A 6859-nucleotide genomic window follows, 5' to 3' on the forward strand; every position below is an offset into this window, starting at 1 on the left:
TCAGACCAGATGACCACCCCAACCAATGGTCTTATGATTTGAAGGTGACCTTCCATGTTACCTAAGTCTATAAATAGATCGCCCACAGGTGTCTCGCGGCAGTCTTTGGTCAGACGTCGTTGAAGAGAGATAAGCCCTGTGTGTTGCCGTGCAGTATTAAGTTGTTATATTACTTGTGAATAAGTAATTCTTTATGCTTATAGCAGTGTTATGTATACAGTGGTGATTTTTCTGAAGTGTTAAAGCTGTGATAGTGTATCATACTATTTATTTCCACGAATTGTAAGTTGGGTTTTGATCATTCTGTATATCCATTTTATTCTTGTATAAATCTAGTGTTCTGCCACGACTTTGTACACTCATTACAAGTTATATGCAGATTAAAGGTTTTGTTGGCATCATTAGTTTCTCTAGTGTTTCCCCTAGACATTAATTACGAGTCCTAGCGAACTAGTGAGTCAATTTTCTTTTATTTAGGCTTGTCGCCATCTGTGTATAATCAGTTAAACGAATCCGGGAGCGTTCGCCATCTATCTGGCTGATAGATTGGTGTCCGTTACAATCCAAACCTCAGAACTCCTCCAAGAAGATGACCTTTGACCAGACGGTCCTATAAAAAATCTACAGTTCCCTGTTATTGATTACTTTTTGCCCAACTGTCAAGTTGTTAAAAAAAATCCGTTTCTTCCATGTATAGATTTTGTGTCGTGTGAAATTTTTTTTTCTCGCCTCTTCTGTTAACTCTGACCAGATTGTTACATATCGCTCAACAAAAACAGTAGGGCGTACCGATTTTTTGTTTTCAATTTTTTTGCCACCTTCTCTCCACGCAACCTCCCACACACCCTCCAACTCACCACCACCCCCCCCCCCTCCACGCACGTACCATCGACTAACGCGCCCACTTCACCGGTACGCCCTTTCATTATTCCATGCATGTACCCACACATCCACTCACCCCCTCATTTATACAACCACCCTAACAGGCTCACCAACCCTCCTATGTATCCACACACCCCAATACAACCCCAAAGTATTCACCAACCCACGTATACACAGTCCCACCCTCCCACCCATCTACCCTCACACGTATCTGCCAACCCTAACCCCCCCCCCCACATATCCACCAACCCACTTATCCATCAACCCACTTATCCACCCTACCACCCATCTACCCTCACACGTATCTGCCAACCCTAACCCCCCCCAAGTATCCACCAACCCACTTATCCACCCTCCCACCCATCTACCCTCACACGTATCTGCGAACCCTAAACCCCCGCCAAGTATCCACCAACCCACTTATCCATCAACCCACTTATCCACCAACCCACTTATCCATCAACCCACTTATCCACCAACCCATTTATCTATCAACCCACTTATCCATCAACCCACTTATCCACCAACCCACTTATCCACCAACCCACTTATCCACCATCCCACTTATCCACCAACCCACTTATCCACCCTCCCACCCATCTACCCTCACACATATCTGCCAACCCTAACCCCCCAAGTATCCACCAACCCACTTATCCACCAACCCACTTATCCACCAACCCACCTACCCACCCTCCCACCTACCCACCACCTGCCACCTTCCCACCTACCCACCACCTACCCACCTTCCCACCTACCCACCCACCCTCCCACCTACCCACCACCTACCCTAGACTACAAACCTCCCCAACAATCGATCAGCCATGTCAGAACACCGGCATCATTTCTACCATGACGTCACACAGATGCCGACATGTTCCAGAACGACAGTACCCTGCACTTAGTAGGTTTGATTAGACGGGGAGGGTGGGGGTGGGGTGCACCGATTGATGAAAGCGCTCATTTCTCGTACGGCATTAAGTCTTCTTATCCCCCTTATTCTTGCCCTCCTCTCCTCCCCAAAACTGGGTAGCTCCCCTTTTCCTGCTCGTGAGAGCTGCTGGGGCCAACGATTTTCTCACGGCGCGCGGGGATGGGGAGGGGAGGGGGCACAGAAAGTGAAAAAATTCTTCTAGTGAGTAGATCAGCTGTGGAGTAGCAGCGAGCATTGTCTCCCCTTACTCCTGTTGATTTCATCCAATTGACTTAATACCCGTGTGTTCGAGAGTTCACATGTGTGTTGAGTCAGGAGACAGTGTAACAACAGTTGTTTCCCATCATTGTTTCTTTGTTTCAATTATTCTTGGATATAACCTGATCATTCCTAACATGGGACATAATCGCTAAGGTAAGTAACTAATGTTTCTTTTTTTTTTTTTTTGCATTAATAACTATCCACTAAGCCTAGTTGTTAAAGGAAACATGGTTATAATTAGTTGAATTGCTATGTGGGATAAACAGCTTGATAATTAGGCGTACATGATTTAGTTTTATATTTGGAAATATTTTGTAATATTACCATCTATATCTGCTGTCTTGGTCCTGTGTAGCTCATTCTGTGCCATGAAGAAAGCAATTGTTAGATTTAAAAAAATAAATATTTAGGCCTATTTGATGAAACGTTTCCCTTAGCATTTAATTAAAACTGTGTGATAGTTTTATGTAGGCTGACAGGCTGTGATAGTTTAGTTTTATGTGGGCTGACAGGCTGTGATAGTTTTATGTGGGCTGACACTGACAGGCTGTGATAGTTTTATGTAGGCTGACAGGCTGTGATAGTTTTATGTGGGCTGACACTGACAGGCTGTGATAGTTTTATGTAGGCTGACAGGCTGTGATAGTTTTATGTGGGCTGACAGGCTGTGATAGTTTTATGTGGGCTGACAGGCTGTGATAGTTTTATGTGGGCTGACACTGACAGGCTGTGATAGTTTTATGTAGGCTGACAGGCTGTGATAGTTTTATGTGGGCTGACAGGCTGTGATAGTTTTATGTGGGCTGACAGGCTGTGATAGTTTTATGTGGGCTGACAGGCTGTGATAGTTTTATGTGGGCTGACAGGTTGTGATAGTTTTATGTAGGCTGACAGGTTGTGATAGTTTTATGTGGGCTGACACTGACAGGCTGTGATAGTTTTATGTAGGCTGACAGGCTGTGATAGTTTTATGTAGGCTGACAGGCTGTGATAGTTTTATGTGGGCTGTGATAGTTTTATGTAGACTGTGATAGTTTTATGTGGGCTGACACTGACAGGCTGTGATAGTTTTATGTAGGCTGACAGGCTGTGATAGTTTTATGTGGGCTGACAGGCTGTGATAGTTTTATGTAGGCTGACAGGCTGTGATAGTTTTATGTAGGCTGACAGGCTGTGATAGTTTTATGTAGGCTGACAGGCTGTGATAGTTTTATGTGGGCTGTGATAGTTTTATGTGGGCTGACAGGCCGTGATAGTTTTATGTAGGCTGACAGGCTGTGATAGTTTTATGTGGGCTGACACTGACAGGCTGTGATAGTTTTATGTAGGCTGACAGGCTGTGATAGTTTTATGTAGGCTGACAGGCTGTGATAGTTTTATGTGGGCTGACACTGACAGGCTGTGATAGTTTTATGTAGGCTGACAGGCTGTGATAGTTTTATGTGGGCTGACAGGCTGTGATAGTTTTATGTGGGCTGACACTGACAGGCTGTGATAGTTTTATGTGGGCTGACAGGCTGTGATAGTTTTATGTAGAAGGACAGGCTGTGATAGTTTTATGTAGGCTGACAGGCTGTGATAGTTTTATGTGGGCTGACAGGCTGTGATAGTTTTATGTGGGCTGACAGGCTGTGATAGTTTTATGTGGGCTGACACTGACAGGCTGTGATAGTTTTATGTGGGCTGACAGGCTGTGATAGTTTTATGTAGGCTGACAGGCTGTGATAGTTTTATGTGGGCTGACAGGCTGTGATAGTTTTATGTGGGCTGACACTGACAGGCTGTGATAGTTTTATGTAGAAGGACAGGCTGTGATAGTTTTATGTAGAAGGACAGGCTGTGATAGTTTTATGTAGGCTGACAGGCTGTGATAGTTTTATGTGGGCTGACAGGCTGTGATAGTTTTATGTGGGCTGACACTGACAGGCTGTGATAGTTTTATGTGGGCTGACAGGCTGTGATAGTTTTATGTAGGCTGACAGGCTGTGATAGTTTTATGTAGAAGGACAGGCTGTGATAGTTTTATGTAGGCTGACAGGCTGTGATAGTTTTATGTAGGCTGACAGGTTGTGATAGTTTTATGTAGGCTGACAGGCTGTGATAGTTTTATGTAGAAGGACAGGCTGTGATAGTTTTATGTAGACTGTGATAGTTTTATGTGGGCTGACACTGACAGGCTGTGATAGTTTTATGTAGGCTGACAGGCTGTGATAGTTTTATGTAGAAGGACAGGCTGTGATAGTTTTATGTAGGCTGACAGGCTGTGATAGTTTTATGTAGGCTGACAGGCTGTGATAGTTTTATGTGGGCTGACACTGACAGGCTGTGATAGTTTTATGTAGAAGGACAGGCGGTGATAGTTTTATGTGGGCTGACAGGCTGTGATAGTTTTATGTAGAAGGACAGGCGGTGATAGTTTTATGTGGGCTGACAGGCTGTGATAGTTTTATGTGGGCTGACAGGCTGTGATAGTTTTATGTAGGCTGACAGGTTGTGATAGTTTTATGTGGGCTGACACTGACAGGCTGTGATAGTTTTATGTGGGCTGACAGGCTGTGATAGTTTTATGTAGGCTGACAGGCTGTGATAGTTTTATGTGGGCTGACAGGCTGTGATAGTTTTATGTGGGCTGACAGGCTGTGATAGTTTTATGTGGGCTGACAGGCGGTGATAGTTTTATGTGGGCTGACAGGCTGTGATTGTTTTATGTGGGCTGACACTGACAGGCTGTGATAGTTTTATGTAGGCTGACAGGCTGTGATAGTTTTATGTGGGCTGACAGGCTGTGATAGTTTTATGTAGGCTGACAGGCTGTGATAGTTTTATGTGGGCTGTGATAGTTTTATGTAGGCTGACAGGTTGTGATAGTTTTATGTGGGCTGTGATAGTTTTATGTAGGCTGACAGGTTGTGATAGTTTTATGTAGGCTGACAGGCTGTGATAGTTTTATGTAGGCTGACAGGCTGTGATAGTTTTATGTAGGCTGACAGGTTGTGATAGTTTTATGTGGGCTGTGATAGTTTTATGTAGGCTGACAGGCTGTGATAGTTTTATGTGGGCTGACAGGTTGTGATAGTTTTATGTAGACTGTGATAGTTTTATGTAGGCTGACAGGTTGTGATAGTTTTATGTAGGCTGACAGGCTGTGATAGACATTATAGAGAGCTTGTAAGAGACAGGTCCGTGGTCACAGGTTTCCTGATGGCTGGACGTCTACATGCTGAGCGGGTACATACTCCTTACAATTTCATATGGCACATGCGACATCTAAGCTCTTCACTTTGTCTTCACCTCAAGTAGATCTTAGCGGTTTTGCAATAAGACTATTTAAGCCCCTCACTCCCAGAGTTTCTTCGCATCTCTTCAGGGGGGCTTGCCCCTCCCCCCCCCCCCCCCCCCCCGCGAAAAAATTCTACCCCTCCCCCCCCCCTGAACGAAATGAAATTTATATAATTTATATAGAAAATATATACTTTTAACAGTGTCCGACCCCCCCCCCCCAAAGAAAGTCTACCCCCGCCCCCGAAAATTTCAAGTGCCCCCCCCCAGGAGAAAAAAGTCTGGAAGAAACACTGCTCACTTCCCCCCCCCCCCCCCCTTGAAGTTAATCTAACCTCTAACCTCTACTATTCCGTCCTCACTTCAAGCCAACCTACTTTCACATGAACCGTCACTGGAGTTGTTAGAACGAGCGTTCATACACTAGATAGATGTAACTCTCACTCCGTCAAACCCTACTTTCATACACTCTAGATGTAACTCTCACTCCGTCAAACCCTCGCATGCTCCCATTGTTTTACGACACGAACCTCATGGCTTTCTGCCATTGACATCGATAGATGCATACAAGCACTTGAATTACTTGCTAACAGTCTCGTTCAGAGTATAACACCAGGGGAGGCTACTACAGTTACATGTGTTGGTTAAATAATCATTTCTCTTACTGGAATCATTTCATGTAACTTGACTCGTGTGTTGTGTTATGAATTGTTATGGCATATAAAGACAAAAACAATGGCCGGCTCCCATATGTAGTTTTGTATTGTATCTATGTTCCAGCAGTAGTTCTAGTGTTGTATGATGATTAGAGTTGTTGTGTTGTATGATGATTAGAGTTGTTGTATTGTATGATGATTAGAGTTGTTGTGTTGTATGATGATTCGAGTTGTTGTGTTGTATGATGATTAGAGTTGTTGTGTTGTATGATGATTCGAGTTGTTGTGTTGTATGATGATTCGAGTTGTTGTGTTGTATGATGATTAGAGTTGTTGTGTTGTATGATGATTCGAGTTGTTGTGTTGTATGATGATTCGAGTTGTTGTGTTGTATGATGATTCGAGTTGTTGTGTTGTATGATGATTCGAGTTGTTGTGTTGTATGATGATTAGAGTTGTTGTATTGTATGATGATTCGAGTTGTTGTGTTGTATGATGATTCGAGTTGTTGTGTTGTATGATGATTCGAGTTGTTGTGTTGTATGATGATTCGAGTTGTTGTGTTGTATGATGATTAGAGTTGTTGTGTTGTATAATGATTCGAGTTGTTGTGTTGTATGATGATTAGAGTTGTTGTGTTGTATGATGATTCGAGTTGTTGTGTTGTATGATGATTCGAGTTGTTGTGTTGTATGATGATTCGAGTTGTTGTGTTGTATGATGATTCGAGTTGTTGTGTTGTATGATGATTCGAGTTGTTGTGTTGTATGATGATTCGAGTTGTTGTGTTGTATGATGATTCGAGTTGTTGTGTTGTATGATGATTCGAGTTGTTGTGTTGTATGAT

Source organism: Physella acuta, unplaced genomic scaffold, assembly GCF_028476545.2.
Source record: "Physella acuta isolate Inbredline_101_S28 unplaced genomic scaffold, ASM2847654v3 ptg001467l, whole genome shotgun sequence".
Classification (NCBI taxonomy): domain Eukaryota; kingdom Metazoa; phylum Mollusca; class Gastropoda; family Physidae; genus Physella; species Physella acuta.